Genomic DNA, 24,641 nt, shown 5'->3' with positions numbered 1-24,641 from the left:
ATTACACTTTAGTTCTGGACACCCCCAAACCCAGGGGACAATATCTTGTCTGTTTACCCAATCCATGCCTTTCATGATTTTATAAATGTGTACAAAGGCCTTTGCCACACTCGGGAAAACAGCCCAAAACAATTCAGTTCAAACCCTTCAAACTGGCAGCATCCTTGTAAATCTTTTCTGATCCCTTTCAAGTTTCACAACGTCCTTGTGATAGGAGCGAGAGCAAAAGTGGCCCATCCAATGTCCTGTACAGCCACAACATAACCTCCGAACTCCGATACTCAAAGGATTGGGAAAGTTGTATTTTGTGGGTTTTGAAAACTGGGAAAGAATGGAAGTATAACCTGAACTTTTGAGGGTCAGTTTGGAAGCATCAACACTTCAGGGGGGGGGGGGGGGGGGTGGTAGCAGAAAGAAGAGATGAGGGAAGGAAACCAAATGTGCTGCAGCCAACACAGAGCAAGAACAGAGGATGTCAAACTGTTGCAGCCAGCTTGAAGCTGCAATGTGGATCATTGCACATGCTGTACTTGAACCTGATGCATTTATTTGTGGGAATCAGATGCATTTTAAAAATAAAAATAAAGTATCTCCCCCTCCCCAATTGCTATCATCCGTCCCTCCTCACCCAGGTAATTAAGACACATACCTGAGTTGACAGAGTAGATTCCCTCCTTGAATTCACTCCAGTTGCTACAAGTGAACAGATTACCCCCTCCCTCTCTCCCTCCCAGGATGAGGAGTTGCCCAGAGGAGGGTGTTTCACATTGAAACTGATACGGCCACTTCCGCGTTGTGATGTCAAAAATGGGGCAGGGAGCGGGGACAGGCCGACAGTAGAACTCTGCAGCAGATGGAAGGAGAGCAGTTTGCAAAAATCCCTTCCCTTCAAAGAATCCTCACAGTGTGGAAGCAGGCCACTCGGCCCAACAAGTCCAAACCAACGTTCTGAAGAGTAACCCACTCATACCCCTCCCCTTATTGCCCTACGTTTATCCCAGAGTAATACACTGAACTTACACATCCCTGGACACTATGGAGGGAATTTAGCATGGCCAATCCACCCTTGAAGATATGGATCCCAGGTGGGACCCCTCCGTCTCGAGATCGGTCAAAGAACGAACGGAATGCGGACTGTACAAAGCAAAGTTATCAGTTTAATAAAGCAAGGCAGTCTGAACCAATTCTGTCCAGCAACACAGAAGTTAAAGCTTCTGAACTCGAGGGGAAATTGCAGAATTACTTTCGAAAAAAACATGTAAACGATGTGTAATTTAAGAGACAGCACAGCCTTAAAAGACCAATCAAATGTAATAAGGTGACATGTTTGACAGCAGGTTAGTCCAACATTTCCTAGGAAACAGATTGTTTTACTCTCAAAATCATCCCGTGTTTGCTAGTTCAAGGTTAGTTCGAACACCAAATTCATGATTCATATTATTAAACTCCATTGTTTTCTTTTCCCCAAAGCTAATCAACTCAGCAAAGCAGCAATTCAAGTTCACAGTATCAAATCATAACCTGAAGCAATTTTAAATTGAAAAGCCATTTTGTGGTTAATAAAAACCTACATACACCTGTTGCTCCTAACAACAGCCTAAATTCAAATTTTAAATTCTCATCTCCCCCTGGGTTCATCTCCATCATTGCAAGCTCATCAGACGAGCCCCTTGCAAGCCAGGGTGGGAGGGGGAATGATAAAGATCGAACTTGCCCTGCTGTGTGGACTTGCCATTGCCAGCAATGGTGCACAAGAAGGGACAGTTTACCTGTGCGATCCTGAGCAACCAGAGACTGTGCACCAACTATGCCAGGAACATGTCCTCGTCTGCTGAGGGACTGAACATTACCAAGAATGACTATTGCAGTGGTCAGAGATTGAACAGTTCATTTACAGAACAAGTCTAAATGGTCTTTACCCTGGAAAGGTGTTGTGTGCCAGTTTGATACCAGTTGTGCTATGAGCTACCCTGGTAAGCCTTGCCCCATCCAAATAGGTCACACCACAAAAGAGAAGATAGGGAAATGTTATCTTTCAGTCACAATTTGTTTCTTCAAAGTCACAATAGAATATTTGGCAGGGATGAAGTGGTCTGTTATGTGCTGACTTCAGCAAAAGACTCTTTGACCCCTACTGGCACCAATGTCTTCCCAATTATGGGATGGGTGGAACTGTTCTGGGTCAATAACCGCATCTCTTACCAAAAGACCTATCTATTGAACAGCCTCAAGGAAGTCACAAAGGCAGGCATGCCTCTTATTGGCAAGGTCCCTCCCTTACCTACACTAAACCTGGTTATTATTTTGAATAAAGTAAGTACTCCTCGTGCTGTAACTGTAGGAATATAGTCTCCCCTGAGTTTTGCGTAGAATGGAAGAATCCAAAAGCTCTACAAAACAGTAATATCACTCTTTGGGATATGCAGCACTCAGTGACTTTTTTCTGTAGGAGGATTTTCAGGAGTTATTAGCCATCAAAACCGTACTTATATCGTTTGTGGTCTCGCCATTTTGGGTAATGAGACAACTGCTGCTTTATTGAGATCAGGATTTAAAATTTGAATTTAGGCTGTTGTTAGGAGCAACAGGTGTATGTAGGTTTTTATTAACCACAAAATGGCATTTCAATTTTAAATAATATTTTAAAATAAATATAACAAAATGGCTTCAGGTTATGATTCGACATTGAACTTGAATTGCTGCTTTACTGAGTTGGTTGGATTTAGAAATAAAAGAGAACAATGGAGTTTGCGTAATATGAATCATAAGTAATTTGGTATTCGAACTAATCTTGAACTAACAAGCACGGGACGATTTTGCGTGTAAAACAATGTTTCCCAGGAAATATCATAGGACTAACCTGCTGTCAATCATGTCACCTTATTACATTTTATTGGTTTTTTTCTTGTAATTCAGGCTGTGCTGTCATAAAAATAAATAATGCGCAATTTTCAAATGTAATTGTGTAATTTTGCCACGGAACACAGAAGCTTTTAACCTGTGTTGCTGGACAAATCTGTGCTAGGCTGCCTTATGTCATTAAGCTGATAACCTTGCTTTAAATAGACCGTACTCCTAGTGATTCTTTTGACCGATCTCGGATCGAGAGCCAATTGAGGGGGTCCAGACCTTCACCCTAACCTGCAGAACCCCGAACACTATGGATAAACTTACCTCGGCCAATCCACTCTAACCTGCACATCTCTGGACACTGGGGGTAAATTAGCATGATCAACATACACTAACAAGAACATCCTTGGGCATTATCAGTAATTTAGCATGGCTGAACCCCCCCTAACCTGCACATCGCTGGACAGTCTGGGGAATTAAACTCGGCAAAGGCCGAGGTTACCACGAGGTTGGAATTCTCTCCCAGAAATGACAGTTGATGGTTCCCTCACCAAGATGGCCGCCCGCGCTCCCCGCCCCAAGACAACATGCGCCTGACCCTCACAAAGATGGCGGCCGGTTGCCCGGGCAACCCGAGAGCGCCTTCGCCGGTGAAGTAAACACTGGGGCCTGTGGTGATTTTATTGGAGGCCTCAGTCCTCCCCCTAGGAGTTTATAAACTCCCCAGTCTCCCTCCTCCCGCGGTTCCCAATCCTACCCTGTCTCACTGTCTCCTCTCCCCGGGGGAAGGAGCCAGTTCTTGCCGCTCGGGCCTGGCGACCTCCCCGGGATGTTTCTGAAACCTGGTCCTGTTCTGAAGGAGGGTCACCGGGACCCGAAATGATTTCTCTCGGCACGAGCTCCCGGACCTGCTCAGCTTTTCCAGCGGTTCTTATTACTTCAGCCACCGGCACCATTCTGCTCCCACACTCAGTAACACCGCCTCAGTCCCGCTGCAGGACCTGCACTGCACATGCGCCAGCTCACAAGGGGCGGGGCCCAGGTTTGTGACGTCTCCTGGGTTGAGGGGGCGTGGTTGGGGAGGACACCAAACAATCGGTGACAATGGGGGCGGGGCGATCGTTTTGCCGGCCCCCAGCCTCCAGAAAGGGGCGATTTTAAAAAGTTTAAACTTAGTCTTTTTTTAACTTTTCAGCCTGTTGTGAAATGTTACTCTGGACCTCTGGAAGGGTCAAACATTAGGAAAGTTTCAAACATAAACAAAGGGATATTAAAAAATATAAATAAATATAGGTAAGTTAACTTACAAAAGCTTCTGTTGGTATGCTAAGGGGAACAGAGTCGCTGAGCTCAGTGTGGTACCTTGGAAGATGAAAACTGTGAGTTCATGGGGGAACATTGAAGTGGCAGAGATGATCTCAGTTTTTATGTTGGCAGACAACAGAACTATTCCTATTAGAATTGGCAAGTCAGGGGCTATAGAAAGGGTAGAACTTAAACAATCAACGTTGTGAGGGTAAAGGTACACAGGAAACTATTTGGATTGAGGACAGACAAGTCCACTGATGCTGATGGCCTACACCCTGGGTCCTGAAGGAAGTGGCAGCGGAGATAGTGAACTCATGAATTACAATATTCCAAAAATCTCTTAACATGGGAAAGATTCAGTGCGTTTATTTAAGACTGATATATATATATATGTTCCTGATTGTCAAGGGGATCAAATGTTATGGGAAGAAAGCTGGAGAATGGAGTTGAAAAACATCTCAGCCATGATTGAATGGTGGAGCAGACTCGATGGACTGAATGGCCTAATTTCTGCTCCTGTGTCGTATGACCTTACGGTTCCATGGGATTGGAAAAATGCTAATGTAACACCTGTATTCAGAATGGGAGGGAGGCCATATGTGGGAAATTGCAGACCAGCTCGTTGAACGTTTGTTATAGAGTCATAGAGATGTGCAGCATGGAAACAGATCTTCAGTCCAACTTGACCAAGTCAAAAGATTTCCTAACCTAATCTAGTCCCATTTGCCAGCACTTGACTCATATCCCTCTAAACCCTTCCTATTCATCTACCCATCCAGATGCCCGTTAAATGCTGTAATTGTACCAGCCTCCACCACTTCCTCTGGCAGCTCATTTCATACAAGCACACCCTCTACATGAAAAAGTTGGCCCTTAGGTCCCTTTTACGTCTTTCCCCTCTCACCCTAAATCTATGCCGACTAGTTCTGGACTCCCCCACCCCATCGAAAAGACCTTGTCTGTTTATCCTATCCATGCCTGTCATTGTTTTTCTAAACCTCCATAAGGTCACCCCTCACCCTCTGAGCCTCCAGGGAAAACAGCTCCTGCCTATGAAGCCTCTCCCAAATGCTCCAACTCTGGAAACATCAGTGTAAATCTTTTCTGAACCCTTTCAAGGGATCAGGCAGGAAAATGGGGGTGATGAGCAGTCTTGATCGAATGACGAAGCAGACTTGATGGGCTGAATGGCCTAATTCTACTCCTATATTTGTGAACTTTTCAACTCTGGAGCAGGCAGGACTTGAACCCGATCCAGGGTTAGGGTCACTACCTCTGTGCGACAAGACATCCAGAAAAATATCAAATCCCCCCCATCGGGGAATTGCACCCCCAGTCTCCTGAGTCACAGATGGGGATACTAACCACTACACTACCGAGGATGCTGGACAGTTGCAAGATGATGGGGATAGGGGTGGAGAATAGGTGGGTGTTTCAGGAACTATTATAGACATGAAAGTGTGAATGGCATCCTTATGTACTGTGTAAAAAGAGGGACGGCAGATGCTGGAAACCAGAATCTAGATTAGAGTGGTGCTGGAAAAGCACAGCAGGTCAGCAGCATCTGAGGAGCAGGACTAAGCCAGCCAATGATCTGACCTGTGCCACACAAGCACAGTCCCCCTGGAGTGTTACCAGAGGTATGTTCAGGCTGTAGGAAGAGATCCAATTCCTGGTTTGACCTGGAATGTAATCCCCACAGGCACAGGGGGAGTGGTGATCCACTTGCTCCACATGTGGGAAGGGATTCACTGAGTCATTCAAACTCAAACACAGCATTGACTTCCTACTGGACAGAAAGGATTAAACTTCTCAGCAACAACCGCTTTAAAAAAAGTTTCATTTTTATAGTCGTAGCGAGAATCACAGTTTTCCAAACTGTGGGCCAACACTAGTGATGTTGAGAGACCAGGTTTGGAATGCATGGCTGCCCAGGTAACAATGGTTGCTATGGGGCTCACTGTGATGACTGAGGGGCCGTCCCTTTAGATGCTCGGTTGTTTCTGTGTTGTTGATGAGGCTTGGCCTCATGGACTAATCTCTGAAGTCAGATTCAAAATAAGTTTTGAAAATTATGAGAAATATCATACCCAGAAAAGACAGTGAAAAACTGTTCACCATGGTAAAAGCATTGAGAATAAGAATGCAGATTTCAAATCCATTACAAGGAAGAAAATGTGATGTGAGAAAGAAATTTCACACAGTGAGTAAATAGATCTGGAAGACATCGCATGGAACAGTGGTTGAAGCAGATTCAGGTAAGAGGATTGGAAAATTATTTGATGACAAGCAATTTACCATTTTCCAAGGAAACGTCAGGAAAATGGCACAACATCAGAAAGCTCATTTAGAGAGCTGCATGGACACGATGGGCTGAATGGCCTGCTTCTGTGATTTAGTAATTCAGTGGTTCATAATTGCTTATCAGGTCTTCGTCAGTTGTGAACGTCAAGCTAACATCTGCTATTTTGTATGGTCAGACAGATCGATGTTTTATAACTGAAGGGATTGGGACTAGGACCCCAGGTATTCACAGTATGTGTCAATGATTTAGATGACGGAACGAATTGGAATATGTCACAAATTGCAGATGACATGAAGCTGGGTGGAAGGGTGAGCTGTGAGGAGGATACAATGTTATTTGGACAGTCTGAGTGAGTGGGCAAATGTATGTCAGATGCAGTTAGTGTGGTTAAACGTGAGGTTATCCACTTTTCTAGCAAAAATAGAAAAGCAAATTATTTGAATAACTGTAACCTGGGAGATGGGAAGGTTGACCAAGAACACCAAGGACTGGAAAATTTGTGGCTGTAAGAGCTGCTCCTTTTTTGAGGTATTTTCAGTGTTGGAGGCGATTTCCTTGAATTCCAGAAGCAGCAATTAATGTTTTATATACTGATGCATTGTTTTGGAACTTTAGTGTAAAAAACTCAAGACAACAGCAATTTCAAAATGGAGAAAGACAGCCAAAGGCAGCAAGCACATGGTCTGTAAGGGAGAGAGAGAGAGAGAAAGAAACGTATACTACTAACGGATACAGCAGTGAATCTGCATAGTAACTGCCTTTGCTGTTTGAAATCATGTATCTCTGGACATCTTGGAAAAATTAACAAACAGCAAAATTCACAGCTGATCTTGGAGGAACATGTGTAGGAGAGCTCACAGCACAGGAACAGATTACTGCAGAGTTTTTAACGTGTAACCTTGCCGTAAGTCTGCATTAGTGAATAGAGTGGGTTCTTTCTTGATTATATGTTTTGAGATTTTAGAAGTTCACCAGCGAGTCCACAACAGGGAATGGCTAATCACCTGCTCCAGGCACAGGAGGGGATTCATCAATTCTTCCAGCACGAGCAGGTCCACACCAGGCACAGCATGCTCACCTGCTCTCAGTGCGGGAAGGGCATCACCCCCTCCTCCCACCTGCGGAGGCACCAGTGAGTTCATGTGCCATCACAGGGTGATTGAAGGAACAAGGGCCGAGTGCCATTATCGACTGGACTATCAACCCAGTTCTGGGGACTCCTGGGTTTGAATCCCGCCACAGCAGATGGCGGAATTGGAATTCAGTCAGAAATCTGGAGATCAGAATCTAATGATGAAATCATTTTCTGGGGAAAGAAAACCCTCTGATTCACTCATGTTAGAGTCTGTCTGCAACCCAACCTTGAGTCAGATTGGTTCTGTTTCCAAAGTAGGGATTTATAACATGTCACATGGATTGACTGCCTGAAGATTGTGTGCTTTTTGAGCAAAATATAATATATCTGCAAATAAAATTCTGCAATTACAATTTCACCCCATAAACTGATGTGTGTGCATGCATGAGAGCGTGTGTGTTTGTGCATAAAAGCATGTGTTTGCATTTGACCATGCTTGGTAACGTGTGTGAGTAATGGGTACAAGTCTGTGTGAGTGGGGTCACTTGTAATGTGACATGAAACCAAGGTCCGTGTTGAGGCCATCCTCATGGGTTCCATACTTGGCTATCAGTTATACAACACACATTGGAGAGGGCAGGGTGGGACTTGTCTTTCAATTTGCAGAAGGTGGGAGGCTCTGGATGCTGTGATCCAGGGCAAACACATCCTGGAGGACATTCGGCTCAGAGAGATGGAGCTGGAAGCCAGGCTGCAGACATGTTGAGGGTAAAGTGGGAAAGTTAACCAGGCACTGTATTCTGGGAGACGGTCATTCCCTTCTGGAGAGAGCCTTTTGTTTGCATCAGTGGACAGGGTCAGGAGGGTGTAAGTGCAGGTCTGGCAGGTAAAGGGGATCTGAGAGAGGGCTGCAGGTGGGAGGAGCTAACTGGTTGGGCAGTGGGAGTAAAACAACATTGGAGAGAGGGAGGTGGTGGTAAGGGACAGAACAGTGACAGGGATGGTCTCCCTTCTCTGCAGTTGTCAGCAGGAGCACAGATGGCATTGGTGTCTGTTTGGTGCCAGGATTCAGGAACCGATGTGCTCAGGGCTGGAGAAGGTTGCAGTGGGTGCGATCCAACAATGTCAGGAGGAGAGAGCCTCTGCTGAGGGCACATGAGAAGTTAGAAACTACTAGGACAAAGCAGAAGATTAAAGCTCTGAGCAGCACGGTGGCTCAGTGGTTCGTACCACTGACTCACAATGTCAGGGACGTGGGTTCGGTCCCACTCTTGAGCAGCTGTCTGTGTGGACTTTAACACGTTCTCACCCTTCTGTCTGCATGAGTTTACTCTGGGTGCAGTTCAGGGTGGATCGGCCGTGCTAAAGTGTTCACATATGTGCAACGGAGGGTCGGTTAACCATGGCGAACTGCAGGAAAAACGGGTGGGTCTGGATGGGATGCTGTTTGGAAGGTCAGTCTGAATTTTATGGGCCAAATGGCCTGTCAGAATTATATGATTCTACTGCATTAGCCAAGCATCTATAGAGAAACAATTGCCTCAGGTCTACTGTGGGTGGAGTGGGTTCCAATTCATGAGACACTGACATCAGTCCTGAGGAAGGTGAGATTTGTGCTGTCAGTTCCCCAAACTTTTGGTCCCCGTCCACTCTCTCTCCTCACACTCTGCACCTACCAATTCTCTGTGCTCAGCCTTCTTCTCTCTCTTCCCCTCATTTTCTGCACCCCACCCTCTGTCCCCGGTCATTTTCTCTCTCTCTCTCTACCCCCACTCCCCTGTCCATTCTCCCTCCCTTCTACCATTCCATGCTTTCTCGTGCCCTCTTTGATTGCTGTATCTCTTTCTCAGGAAAGAGAGAGAATCGATAGTGATGACTCTACCTGGAAGACAGGGGTGTGCAAGAAATGGCTGATCTTTAAAATTATGAACAGCTAAAATGATAGATTCAGAAACATTGTTAACATCTAAAAGCATATTAACTTATTTTTTAAAAAGCTGCAGTCATGTTTCTGAAACTTGCATTGAAATAGACGCATAAAGTCATACAGCACAGAAACAGATCCTTCAGTCCTACTCGCCCATGCCCTCCAGATATCCTAAATTGATCTAGTGACCCATTTCTCCTCAAATTCAGCTCTGATCTCCAGCATCTGCAGTCCTCACTTTCTCCTCGAATTCAGCTCTGATCTCCAGCATCTGCAGTCCTCACTTTTTCCTCGAAACACCTCCTCCCACCCTGCCCCCTGTAAAAATGCCATCTCATATTCCCAATTCCTTCGTCTCCGCCGCATCTGCTCCCAGGAGGACCAGTTCCAAAACCGTACCACCCAGACGGCCTCCTTCTTCAAGGACCGCAATTTCCCCCCAGACGTAGTCGACGATGCCCTCCACTGCATCTCTTCCACTTCCCGCTCCTCCGCCCTTGAGCCCCGTCCCTCCAAACACCACCAGGACAGAACCCCACTGGTCCTCACCTACCACCCCACCAATCTCCATGTCCAGCGTATCATCCGCCGTCATTTCCGCCACCTCCAAACGGACCCCACCACCAGGGATATATTTCCCTCCCCTCCCCTATCAGCGTTCCGAAAAGACCACTCCCTCCGTGACTCCCTCGTCAGGTCCACACCCCTCACCAACCCAACCTCCACTCCCGGCACCTTCCCCTGCAACCGCAAGAAATGCAAAACTTGCGCCCACATCTCCCCCCTTACTTCCCTCCAAGGCCCCAAGGGACACTTCCATATCTGCCACAAATTCACCTGCACCTCCACACACATCATCTATTGCATCCGCTGCACCCGATGTGGCCTCCTCTATATTGGGGAGACAGGCTGCCTACTTGCGGAACGTTTCAGAGAACACCTCTGGGACACCGGACCAACCAACCCAACCACCCCATAGCCCAACACTTCAACTCCCCCTCCCACTCCACCAAGGACATGCAGGTCCTTGGACTCCTCCATCGCCAGACCATGGCAACACGACGGTTGGAGGAAGTGCGCCTCATCTTCCGCTTGGGAACCCTCCAACCACAAGGGATGAACTCAGATTTCTCCAGTTTCCTCATTTCCCCTCCCCCCACCTTGACTCAGTCAAATCCCTCGAACTCAGCACTGCCTTCCTAACCTGCAATCTTCTTCCTGACCTCTCCGCCCCCACCTCACTCCAGCCTATCACCCTCACCTTGACCTCCCTCCACCTATCGCATTCCCAATGCCCCTTCCCCCAAGTCACTCCTCCCTACCTTTTATCTTAGCCTGCTAGGCACACTCTCCTTATTCCTGAAGAAGGGCTTATGCCCGAAACGTCGATTCTCCTTTTCCTTGGATGCTGCCTGACCTGCTGCGCTTTTCCAGCAACACATTTTCAGCTAGTGACCCATTTGATAGCATTTCAACCATATCTCTCTCACACCTTCCTATTCAGATACCCATCCTGACCCTGATGCCTTTCAAATGTTGTAATTGTACCAGCCTCCACCACTTCCTCTGGGCAGCTCATTCCATACACACACCACACTCTACATGAAAGTTACCCCTTAGGACCGTTTTCAATCTTTCCCCTCTCACCCTTAACCTATGCCGCTAGTTTTGGACTTCCTCTACCCTGGGGAAAAGACATACAAAGCTGGACGAAATTCAAAAGGATTAAAATGTCGAGCCACAGGGAAAAATAAAATTGTGGCTGCAGCTTTTTTTCTCCTCTTGACATTTGGACGCTGAAAATCTGTCAGTCAGGCCAGCACCCCCACAGAGCATACTGCGCATGCTTCTCGGTGTCAGCGACAACTGCGCATGTACTGCGGTGTCAGCAAAAGCACTGAGCATGCTCGTCACTGTCCGCGGAAACAGCGCTTGACTTCCTTCTGAAGGACCAATGGTGAGACCCGGAGGACCGGAAGGAGCCTGGTCCTCCGGCCATTCAGAACAGCCTCTTTGTCTGAACGCGGAAGTTGGGCCGAGAGTTTTTCAAGATGCGGTTGTTCCTCTCTCTCTTTGAATGAAGATTGAGCTTCACCCCAGACTGCAACTCTGTCCAACATCTGTGGGTACGGTACTCTCTTTTCTCACCCACTTTTTCATTTCTTTTTCGTTCTGGGATTCAGTTGCTGACGTGCACGAACTGAAGGGAAAGGCAGTGAATCCAGGGAGAGGACAGACTCTGGAAAAGTTGATCCAGGTCTGTGTCTCAATTGGCAAACGCACAGCAAATGCAGTACCACAATGTAAAGTTAAAGTCTCTTGCTTTAAAAAAAGGCAGAAAGGAGGTGCATGGTTTAAATGATAATATATTGGTATGTGGAGAAAGTGAGGACTGCAGATGCTGGAGATCAGAGTCAAGTGTGATGCTTGAAAAACACAGCAGGTCAGGCAGCATCCGAGGAGCAGGAGAGTCGATGTTTTGGGCACGAGCACTTCATCAGGAATGATGTGTGATGTACAAAGGGACCTCAGCGTCCTTCTACACCAGTTGTCAGACAGGTGCAGCAAACAGTCAGCAAGGCAATAGGATTCAGTTCAAAAATGGGGTTGACTTCCTGCAATTGTGGGGGAGGGGGTTGGTCATTGAATATGTTCAAGGCTGAGGTCACTTGACTTTTGAACAACAAAGAAGTGGATGGTTATAGGGGAAGGCAAGAAAATGGTTTTGAGACCATTACAGAATCATACAGCACAGAAATAGACCCTTCAGTCCAACTAGTCCATGCAATGTCACAAACTAAACTAATCTCATCTGCCAGTGTTTGGCCCATCTCCCTCTGTCATAAAGCTGGTCCTTCTTCTCAAGGATACTGTGTCCTTGGTTTTTTTTTCAGAGTGGTGGTAAAACGGCCCCGGGCTCCAAAATGCATGGTTTAGTACAGAAATGAAAAGGGTATTGGTCAGCTTTTTTGTTTACACGTCAACAGATGAGACTTTATGCCCAAGCTTTTATGTTTTCGAAGTGACCTGCATAATGAAAGCCAAGTGATCTGTTGTGAAAGCTGAGGCCTTGTTTCAGTGAGTTCAGCAGTGGACTGTGTGGAGAAAGGTTGTTAAACTCTCTCTCCTTCTGCCCTTCTAACTTTGACCTGTCAGCCTCTGTTTCAGTTTTACTGTATGTTTAAGGGGTTTGTTTATTGGGACTGTTGTGTACATTTGGAACAGCATAATTAAGTCTAGTTTAGATAGACTGAGTTCTGTGAGTATTCTATATTCTGTTCTTTGTGTTTCATTCTGTATTCTTGTGAATACATTTGTCTGTTTTAAATCCTGGTAGTCAACTTAGCTAACTTTGGGTAATTTTCACTGTGCGCTTACTGAAACAAATAGCAAAGTTACGGTCTGTGCTGCCTGCTTAAGAATGTTTTGAGTGGTCTGGCCTCGTCCATAACACGTCCAAACCTTTCCCATTCATGTCCTATCCAAATGTCTTTTAAACGTTGTAACTGTACCTGCATCCCCGCTTCCTCTGGACATTCACTCCACATACGGACCATTCTCTATGGGAAAACAAAGGTGTCCCTCCTGTCTTTTTAAAATCTTTCTCCACTCACCTTCAAAATTTGCTCCCTAACCTTGAAACCCCCACTCTAAGGAAAGGACAACCATCATTCACCTCATCTATACCCCTCATGACTTTATAAAGCTTGATAAGATCACCTCTCAACCTCCTATGCTCCAGTGAAAAAGGTCCCAGCCTATTCACCAACATGTAGGTATATTCATATCCAGTTCAATGTTGGTGCAGATCTGTTCAATGTTGGTGCAGGCTTGAAAGACCAAATGGCCTACTCCTGCTCCTAGTTCTCTCTCACTATGTCCAGGACAGCAAGAGACCATAAGACCAAGGAGCATAAATTAGGCCATTCAGCCAATCAGGTCTGCTCCACCATTCAATCATGGCTGACAAGTTTCTCAACCCCATTCTCTTGCTTTCTCCCCGCAACCCTCAATATCCTTGATACACAAGAACCTATTTATCTCTGTCTTGAATATACTCAGTGACTTGCCCAACACAGTCTCTGTGGCAATGAATTCCATAGGTTTCGCACTCTCTGGCTACAAAGGTTTCCCCTTTATCTGCGTTCTAAAAGGTCTTCCCTTTACTCTAAGGCTGTGCCCTTGGGACCTAGTCTCTCCTACCAATGGAAACATCTCCCCAGCATCCACCCTGTCCAGGCGAATCAGTATTCTGTATGTTTCAATTAGATCCCCCTAGCGTGGGCTGTAATTCAGCGTAAACCAGACCCTTCAGGATGAGGTACAGCACGGATTAGGTTCAGCAAAGTGAGAATGGAGGGAGAGTATGTGGGATGGAGATTTTCAGCGTTTAGGAAATAAGAGAGGAAAGAAAGTTCAATCTAAATTAGAATTGAATGGATGGGCTGATGGGTCAAGGAGTGGCAGATAAAGTTTCATTTAGATAAATGTGAGGTGTTGCATCTTGGAAAGGCACATCGAGGCAGGATTTACACACTTAATGGTAAGGCTGTGGTGAGTGTTCCTGTATCAAGGGACCATGGAGTGCAGATTTGTAGTTCTGTGAAAGTGCAGTCACAGGTAGACACGGTAGTGAAGAAAGCATTTGGTGGCGCTTGCCTTTATTGATGAGAGCATTGAGTACAGGAGTTGGGAGTCATGTTATGGCTGTACATGACATTAGTTAGGCGACTTTTGGAATACTGCATTCAGTTCTGGTCTCCTATGTTAGAAAGATGTTGTGAAACTTTAAAAGAGTTTGGAAATGATTTACAAGGCTGTTTCCAGAGTTGGAGGGTTTGAGTTATAGGGCGAGGCTGAAAAGACTGCGGCTGTTTTCCCTGGAGCGTAGGAGGCTGAGAGATGACCTTATAGAGGTTTATAAGGGGCATGGATAGGAGTCCAAAATGAGGGAGAGAGAAAAAGAAATTTACATTGCAGTGAATCTGCACAGTTACTGGACATTGCAGTGCATCTGGGAAAGGTTAATGAACAGCAAACTTCACAGCTGACCATGGAGGAACCTGTGTGGGGGAGCTCACAGAACAGGAACAGAGAAGTGTATAGTCTTTAACGTGTAACTTAGCTGTAAGTCTGCAGTCGTGAATGGAGTGGATTCTTTCTTGATTATATGTTTTACTGACATCTGTCTATTGATTAAATTTTAAAAATATAAACCACAAGTACTGCGTTAGCCAGGAGCACTTTCTTAGAGCAAAAAGACTGTGCTATTTTCTGGGTCTGTAGATTGTGAAGGAGCAAAGGTGGCCTTTATGAGAGTGATATGCTCTTCCTGTCAGATGTGGGAGATTAGGGAGAGTATCCATGTTACTGATGATTATGTCTGCAGGAAGTGTGTTTGTTTGCAAATCCTATTGGATTGCGTGGATAAATTGCAGCGACAGTTCGAGGTAATGAGGAATTTACAAGACCTGGGGCTATGATGGTTTGGCAATGATAAGAAGGGGGAAAAGCCACAGCCACAGTCAGGGAGATGGGTTAACTCCCGGAAAGGTAGGAGGGGTAGGCAGGTAGTGCAGGAGTCTTCTGTGGCTGTCCCCATTTCAAACAAGTCTGCTGTTTTGGCAAATGTAGGGGGTGATGGTCTCTCAGGGAATGTAGCACGAACAGCCAAGTTTCTGGTCTCGAGACATGCTCTCATGTAATGAGGGGAACATCGGGTTCCAAGCGATCAATTGTGATAAGGGGCTCTCTCGTCAGAGGTACAAACTGACGCTTCCGTGGTTAGCAGCGAAAAATCAGAATGGTGTGTCGCCTCCCTGGTGCCAGGATCAAGGATGTCTCCGAGAGGGTGCAGAATGTTCTCAAAAGGGAGAGGGACCGGTTGGAGGTCATTGTACACATTGGAACCAATGACATAGGAAGGGAAAAGGATGCGATTCTGAAGGGAAAGTGTAAAAAGTCAGGCACAAATTTAAAACAAAGAGGTCCTAGAGTCAAGAAAAATCTGGATTACTGCCAGTGCTATGAGCTAGTGAGGGTTGGAATAGAGAGGATAGAGCAGATGAATGCATGGCTGAGGAGCTGGTGCATGGGAGAAGGGTTCACATTTTTGGATCATTGGAATCTCTTCTGGAGTAGATGTGACCTGTACAAGAAGGATAGATTGCACCTGAATATTGAAAGAGAGCTAATATACTGGCTGGGAAATTTGCAAGAGCTGCTCGGGAGGAATTAAACTAGCAAGGTGGGTGCGTGGGGAGGTACCCAGGGAAATAGTGAGGAAAGAGATCAATCTGAGACTGGTACAGTTGGGAAAGGGAGTGAGTCAAGCAGTCAGGTCAGGAAGTGACAAAGCAGAGAGCAAGGTAGGACTAACAAATTAAACTGCATTTACTTCATTGCAAGAGGCCGAACAGGGAAGGCAGTTGAACTCAGGGCATAATTAGGAAGATGGGATATGATATCATAGCAATTACAGAAACGTGGCTCAGGGATGGGCAGGACTGGCAGCTTAATGTTCCAGGATACAAATGCTACAGGAAGGATAGAAAGGGAGGCAAGAGATGAGAGGGAGTGGTGTTTTTGATAAGGGATAGTATTCCTGTTGGACTTAAGGAGAATATTCCTAGGAATACATCCAGGAAGGTTATTTGGTTGGAACTGAGAAATAAGGAAGGGATGATCACCTTATTGGGATTGTGTTGTAGACACCCTCATGGTCAGTGGGAAATTGAGAAACAAATTTGTATGGAGATTTGAGTTACCTGTCAGAGTAATAGGATGGTTATTGTTAGGGATTTTAACTTTTCAAACATAGACTGGGATTGCCATAGTGCTACGGGATTAGATGGAGAGCAATTTGTTAGAAACGGACCTAAGGGGCAAGTTTTTCATGCAGAAGGTGGTGTGTGTACAAAGCTGTTAGAGGAAGTGGTGGGTGCTGGTACAATTATGACATTTAAAAGGCATCTGGATAGGTATATGAATAGGAGGGGTTTAGAGGGTTATTGGCCAAATGCTGGCAAATGGAACTAGATTAATTTTGGATATCTGGTCGACATGGATGAGTTGGACCAAAGGGTATGTTTCTGTGCTGTGTCTCTCTCTGACTCTGGCTTGCCACTAACGTTCGCCACGTCTCTATGTTCAGTTTCTTTCTGGTGTCGGTGTCAATACCTTATTGTCTCATTCCAACCCCACCACCCCCCGGATTGACAATGCTGACTTTTGTAATCTCTTTTTACAGACTATCTGAAGACGGAAGTTTCAAAATCAACAGCTGATGCTTGACTCTCCTGCTCCTTGGATGCTGCCTGACCTGCTGTGTTTTTCCAGCACAACACTTTTCGATTCTGATCTCCAGCATCTGCAGTCATAATTTTCACATCAATGTCTGACAGTCACTCAATCCATCGGGACAGCAAAGATTTTCAACTATGATTCTGTGAGATGGAGCAATGCTTTTTGGTTCCTGTTTCATAACGTTTTCAGCATCAGTGGGACTGGATGAGAGACCCTACTGTTGCAGTGCACTGAGTGTGGAGCCAGAAACAGGTATACGGCCTGGAAAGAGGAATTCACACCGGGGAGGGGCTGTACACACGTTTGTGTGCAGCTGAAGCTTCAGCCATAGAGAAACCCGAGGAATCCTGCCCCATGGAGAAACCGTGGAAGTGTGGCGACTGTGGGAAATGCTTCAGTTTCCCGTCTGCCCTGGAGACTCATCGGCACAGTCACACCGGGGAGAGACCATAAGACCATAAGACATAGGAGTGGAAGTAAGGCCATTCGGCCCATCGAGTCCACTCCGCCATTCAATCATGGCTGGGCATTTCAACTCCACTTACCCGCATTCTCCCCATAGCCCTTAATTCCTCGACACAACAAAAATCTATCAATCTCTGCCTTGAAGACATTTCGCGTCCCGGCCTCCACTGCACTCTGCGGCAATGAATTCCACAGGCCCACCACTCTCTGGCTGAAGAAATGTCTCCGCATTTCTGTTCTGAATTGACACCCTCTAATTTTAAGGCTGTGTCCACGGGTCCTAGTCTCCTCACCTAACGGAAACAATTTCCTAGTGTCCACCCTTTCCAAGCCATGTATTATCTTGTACATCTCTATTAAGTCTCCCCTTAATCTTCTAAACTCCAATGAATACAATCCCAGGATCCTCAGCCATTCCTCATATGTTAGACCAACCATTCCAGGGATCATCCGTGTGAATCTCCGCTGGACACGTTCCAGTGCCAGTATGTCCTTCCTGAGGTGAGGGGACCAGAAGTACTGGACACAGTACTCCAAATAGGGCCTTTATAAAGTCTCAGTAGCACAACGGTGGTTTTATATTCCAACCCTCTTGAGATAAGTGACCACATTGCATTCACTTTCTTAATCACGGACTCAACCTGCATGTTGACCTTTAGAGAATCCTCGACTAGCATTCCCAGATCCCTTTGTACTTTGGCTTTATGAATTTTCTCACCGTTTAGAAAGTAGTCTATACTTTTATTCTTTTTGCTAAAATGCAAGACCTCGCATTTGTTCACGTTGAATTCCATCAGCCATTTCCTGGACCACTCTCCCAAACTGTCTGGATCCTTCTGTAGCCTCCCCACTTCCTCAGTACTACCTGCCTGTCCACCTAACTTCGTATCATCTGCAAACTTCGCTAGAGTTCCCCCAGTCCCTTCATCCAGATCATTAAGATATAATGCAAACAGCTGTGACCCCAACACTGAACCCTGCGGGACACTGCTCGTCACCGGCTGCCATTCCGAAACCATTCCCCTGCCCAGAGTGCAGGAAGGGCTTTACCAGCTCCTCCAACCTGCTGGCCCACCAGTGGATCCATACTGCGGAGAGTCCATTCTCTTGCCCCGCGTGTGAGAAGAGCTTTGCCCATTCCTCTACCCTCGTGGCCCACCAGCAGGTCCACACTGGGGTGAGATCATTCCCCTGCCCTGAATGCGGGAAGACCTTCAGCAAATCCTCCCACCTGCTGACCCACCGGCGGGGCTACACCGGGGAGAGGCCCTTCATCTGCCCTCAATGTGGGAAGAGATTTAAACGCTCCTCTGACTTGCTGGACCACCAGCGGGTCCACACGGGGGAGAGACCGTTCAGCTGTCCTGAGTGCAGGAAGGGCTTTACCCAGGCCTCCAACCTGCTGAGGCACCTGTGGGTCCACACCGGGGAGAGGCCGTTTGCCTGCCCCAAGTGCAGGCGGAGGTTCACGTCGTCCAGTAACTTGCAGAGACACCGGGGGGGGCACCAGCAGATTCCGCTGGTGACGCTGATGTGGGTCACCCCCAGGACTGAACCTCCTGCCTGTTCTGACAGTGGGTGCAGTGGGACCATCAGCGAGCTCTCTTTGTTTTCTGCGAGACAGCACCCCCACATCCCTCCCATCTTCCCCCAACCCCAGGTTGGCTCACGGGCAGCACAGTAGCTCAGTAATTAGTGCCACTGTGTCACATCGCCAGGGACGAGGGTTCGATTCCACCCTCAGGGTGACTGTCTTTGTGAAGTTTGCGCATTCTCCCCCCATGTCTGCAAGGGTTTCCTCTGGGTGCTCCCACAATCCAAACATGAGCAAGTGAATTAGCCAAGCTGAATTGTCCCAGTGTGTTCAGGGATGTGTAGGTGCAGTGTATTGTTTAGGGGGTAATGTAGACTAATAGGGTAGGGGAATGGGTCTGGGTGGGTTACTCTTCAGAGGGTCGGTGTGGACTTGTTGGGTTAAAGGGCCTGTTTCCCTGTAGGATTCTGTGAGCTTTGCTTGCAGTGCTGCTCACTGAGCCCGGGACTGCACGTTCCCACTGAAGTGATTCGCACAAACCTCAAATGGCATCCAAACCAATGTACCAAACTAAAGGGGTAGCCATGGGCACCGACATGGGACCCAGCTATGCCTGCCTCTTTGTCGGGTACGTGGAACAGTCCATTTTCCTTAGCTACACCTGTTCCTCCAGTACATCGATGACCATATTAGTACCACTTCATGCTCTCACAGGAGTTTGAACAGTTCGTCATCTTTATCAACACCTTTCACTCCGACCTCAAATTGACCTGGACCTTCTCCCTTTCCAGGACCTCTCCATCTCTGGCTACTGACTAACTGTGGACATCTACTACAAGCCCACCGACTCCCACAGCTAGCTAGATTACGCCTCCTCCCACCCCACCTCCTGTAAAAACTCAATCCCTTATTCCCAATTCCTCCGCCGCATCTGTTCCCAGGATGACCAATCCCATCGTAGAAAATCCCAGAGGGCCTCCTCCTTCCAAGTTCGTAATTTCTCTTCCCACGTGGTTGACAATGCCCTCCAGCACATCTCCTCCACATCCTGCAACACTGCCCTTGAACCCCACCCCTCCCAATGGAACAAGGACAGAACCCACCCCTAACCGTCCTCAACTTCCACCCCACCAACCTCCGGATACATCACATCAGCCTCCGCTCCCTACAAATGGACCCCACCACCAGGTATATTTTTCTCTCCCCACCCCTACCAGCATTCCACAGAGGCTATTTCCTCTGCGACTCCCTCGCCAGGTCCATGCGCCCACAACCAGCCCACACCCCACTCCCAGCCCCTTCCCCACCACCACAGGAAGTGTAAAACATGTGTCCATACCACTCCTCTCACCTCCATCCAAGGCCCCAAAGGATCCTTCCACATCTGACAGAAATTTACCTCGACCTCCACCAGTGTCATCCACTGTATCCATTGCATCCAATGTGGTCTTCTCTACGTCGGAGAGACAGGACGCCAACTTGTGGATTGTTTCAGAGAACCACTCTGGGATCCCCACAAACCGCACCGCCCTGTGGCTGAACACTTCAACTCCCCCTCCCATTCCATCAAGATCATTGAGGTCCTGGGCTGTCTCCATCGCCAAACCCTGACCACCTGACGCCTGGAGGAAGAACACCTCTTATTCCACCTTGGGACCCTGTAACCACATGGGATCAATGTGGAATTCAAAAGTTTCCTCATGTATCCTCCTCCTCCTCCTCCTCTTCCCCCCCCCTCCCCCACCTTATCATAGCCCCAAGCCTCCACTCGCCCTCCTGACCTGTCCATCACCTTTCCCATCTATCCGCCCCACCCTCCTCTCCGACCAATCATCTTCATCTGCTTATCGCATTCTCAGCTCCCTTCTCCCCAACACCCCCCCCTTCCATTTATCTCTCAGCGCTCCCGGCCCACAAGCCTCATTGCTGATGAAGGGTTTATGCCCTAAACGTCAATTATCCTGCTCCTTGGATGCTACCGACCTGCTGTGCTTTTCCAGCACCACACTCTCGACTCTGTCCACTGATGTTGTCAGAGATATAGGACCTGCTCCAAACTGATCCACAGTCCAGTTGATGGGACAGGAAACCGCTTCCTTTCTTGAGACAAGTCTCCCGAAGAGAACTTGCTGGCTAACTGATGTACTGAACTTCACAGTGCCCCACTGCTCTCAGTTATCTGGAAGGGGTCCACACATGTGCCTAAGGTGGTGCTTGAGACCTTTAATATCCCTTTGGGATTGATCCCCATTCATTTGAGGCTGTGAAGTCATACAGCCTGGAAACAAACTGTTCAGTACGTGATCCCCAACTAAACTAGTCCCACCTGCCTGCTCCTGGTCCTTATTTGATAGTCATAGTGAAAGAGATGCACAGGACGGAAACAAACCATTTAATCCAACTCATCCATGCTGACCAGATATCCGAATGTAATCCTACCGAAGGATGCAGGATTAAGAGTTCTCTTTGGCAAGAGACGTTAACAAGCTGTAATAATGGACTCAAAGTATGCGATCATTTTCATCTCATATTTTAGAGACATGGTAACGAGATTTAGCCTGTCTACAATAATATATATAAAGAGGAGGGGATCATAACACAGGAAATGGGAAAATGAATAAGGAATGGAAGGGGTGGGGGGGAATGGTAGCGAAAATACAGTGAAATGGGGGGATTTCATTCAAACCTAATTTAGAGGTATGTATGAAAATATAGAGACTGCAGTACTGAACATGACAGTAAAATGTCCCTTTCCGAAAGTAGCATGTGCAAGAAATCAGACAGAGATACATAAAATCCCTACAGTGCAGAAAGAGGCCATTTGTCCCATTGAGCCTGCACTGACACACCAAAGAGCATCCCACCCAGGATCATCCTGTTCTCCTGCAGTTAGTATGACTAATACACATAACCTACACATCACAGAGCAATTTCGCATGGTCAATTTACCGAACCTGCACATCTTTGGTCTGTGGAAGGAAACCCATGCTGACAGGGAGAACATGCAAACTCCAGACAGACACTCACCTGAGGCTGGAATTGAACCTGGGTCCCTTGTGCTTTGAGGTAGCAATGCCAAGCACTGTGCCACCTCAATATGATATAAAATTTAAACAAAAACAAATGCTCTAAACTGCAAATTTGTCCATGTGAAGAACTTACTACAAATGATTTGAAGCAAGATCCATATGAATTGTGTTTTGGGAGAGATCCAGAACATATTTCATTAATGATTGAAAATCTTCGACCTTTGGAATGGTCTGCAAGAGAGAGTGTTGGAGTCAGATTCAATTATGGCATTCAAAAGATAGTTGGATCATTAAACTGAAAAGGAAAGTAATCCGTGTTCGGTGAAGAGTAGCACTGGATACTGTGGTGATTATAATTAGGTCAGTCAGGTGAGTTCCCTTATTGGGGGTGTTCACCTGCTCTTCTTAACATTTCACTTCAATAACCTTCAGATTCCCAATATCTGTCGGGCGCTTTCTCTGTTCAAGTGTCTACTCGAGTGACTCAGTGTCAAATTTTGTTTATGAATTGTTCCTCTGATATCTCATGAGAGGGGCTATGATATTAACAGTGGGATCGAAATAGTTGTGGGTCACAATGTGCTCAAGTGAGAAAGAATAAACTGACCATTCTTAAATATTCATTTTTAAACCATGGAAATAAAATTAATGTTTGGAAAATATACAACTTGTCATGTATTAAGAAGATCAGAAATAGGAATGGGAATAGATAATTGACTGTTGAGATGCTCTGTCTTTCATCACCATCCATGGCTGATCATTTGTCTGAATTCTCTTTCCTGCACGTTTTGTTTTCCATGTCTTCACCTGATGAAGAGGCTACGCTCCAAGCCCGTGCGATTTCAAATAGACGTGTTGGACTATAGTTGTGTGACTTATGACTGAAAAAAATTGAGTATGTTATTACACAGACTGGAGCAGTGGGATTTAAACCTGAGCCTCAGGGCTCTGTGGGAGACTACAGCTGCATCACAAAAAAAAACCTCTGTAGTAAATAGGTCCTCTTCTGTTGAATGAGAGGAAACACCTTCCCCCTCAACATGAGACATGACCACTGTACCCCCACAGGCCATTACAGTAAATTGAGTCCATCTCCTGTTGAATGAATGAGTGAGAACACCTTCCTCCTGAACCCCTCGAGCCCATTGTAGTAAAGGGGCGGGGACAGTGAAGGGCCTGCGAACCTCTCCACCAATCCCAAAGGCTGCGGTCAGTGCGGACTAATCGGAGAGCGACATTCCGGGTTGTGGCTTCCTTTTCGACTGCAAAGCCGGCCGCCATTGGTCAGGTGGAGTAAGGTGCGCTCTGATTGGAGGGAGCGCGGATGACGCGTGTCACTGAAGGAGGAGACGGAAAGAAGAAGAAAAACAAAGATGGCGGCGCGAGGCTGCGGTTTTCTCATCGACTCAGCGGGCGGTTTCTGACGGAGGGAGGGGGGCAGACAGGCATCGTTTACCTCAGAAAATACCTTTAAAATACATTTCAAATTAAAGCCCGAACTTTTCAAACAAAAGTTGTGAAGAAAAGGAGACAGTCCCCGGTGGGGTTTATTGTTTATTTTTGTATAATTTCCGGGGCCCGGGAAGGGGGAGGTGACGGTTACCGGGTGAACGAGAAAACAAATTAAAAATGTCGGCGGTGGAGGAGAGAGAGCCGGCGCCCGCGGCTTCTTCGGCGGCGGCCGGAGCCCAGGAGCTCAACAACCCCCCGGAGCTGGAGGAAGGTCCGAGCTCCAAGAAGCGGGGGGTCCGGCTGGAGGCTGGATTTGCTCAAGGCTTGTATCTATTAACTTATTTAAATGGTACCTACTGTATGGGGCTATGGTTTACATTAAAACCGGAGGATCATGTCAGAGTGTTTGTTTATATTGAGCAGTTGTAGTTGGTAAAATACACTCCCTGGAGGAGCACCTTCTATGATGCTGCATTTCTTGCCTTCTGCCCTTCCCCCATTTGTTATCTCACATCTCGATTTTACATTTTATTTGGTCAAATTTAATTTCACATTAATCAGCCTTGGTATTCACTGTATATTATTAATTAATCTGTTGGATTGTTGTAAAACAAAATTAATGGTGTAATTTCATTTATGATGTCTGAGTTTGACCTTGAATGTACAGGTGTGAATACCAGTAAGTTGTAAAAATAAATCAAGAGCTTGTCCTTTTTTAACAAAAAGAGAAGTTTAATGATATTATTGACATTGTCTCCTTTGAGCATGATGATTCAAGTCTGACCAACAAACCATTTCATGCAGTCAATTAAAGTCTAACTAAAGTTTAATTAAAGTCTAAGAAAATAATTCTGGCATGCTAAGATTTATACAACCCAAAATACGATTGATTATCTTGTGTATTCCTACCTTTAAGCCGTATTGGAAGGCAATGCGTGGCAGTTTGAGACTGAAACATGGCTGGAAAGAATGTAGATTGATGAGGAAAATCAAATGGCAGAGTCTGGGGCCACAATCTCTCAGTCTGGCTTGATTGCATGAGTGGTGGTTCTTCAGAAGCACCTTCCAAGCCATGAGCTCAACCACCAAGAACAGACAAGTGTGAACACAGGATTCCGACTGCAAGATATATCGCATTACTTCTGTTATTGACCAAAATGCTGGAACTCACTCCTGAACATTGTTGCAATCCACATCATATTTGTGAAGCAATTTAAGAGGCAGATCAGCACACTTTTCAAGGTCAGTTTGGGAAGAGTTATCGGCACAGCCAATGATATTCACATCTCGTGAAATAGTAAGCAAAGAGCCCAGGGTGATTGATGAGGAAAGTCAAAGTGGCAGAGTCTGGGGCCACAATCTATCAGTCTGGCTTGATTGCATGAGTGGTG

General features: G+C 46.5%; 1 long non-coding RNA gene and 1 pseudogene across 1 annotated transcript; one reads left to right on the top strand and one right to left on the bottom strand.

Moving 5' to 3' along the window:
• LOC140460517 (uncharacterized) overlaps nucleotides 1-24,641 on the bottom strand; it is a 78,437-nt pseudogene that overhangs the window by 40,637 nt on the left and 13,159 nt on the right.
• Nucleotides 11,505-22,465, top strand: LOC140460523 (uncharacterized). Its single transcript, XR_011954153.1, has 2 exons — nucleotides 11,505-11,591; nucleotides 16,715-22,465. It is a non-coding gene; the product is annotated as an uncharacterized lncRNA (long non-coding RNA).

Source organism: Chiloscyllium punctatum, chromosome 36 (genome assembly GCF_047496795.1).
Source record: "Chiloscyllium punctatum isolate Juve2018m chromosome 36, sChiPun1.3, whole genome shotgun sequence".
Taxonomy (NCBI): domain Eukaryota; kingdom Metazoa; phylum Chordata; class Chondrichthyes; order Orectolobiformes; family Hemiscylliidae; genus Chiloscyllium; species Chiloscyllium punctatum.
Note: the sequence above shows the minus strand (reverse complement) of the source record. Positions and strands in the feature narration are given on the sequence as shown.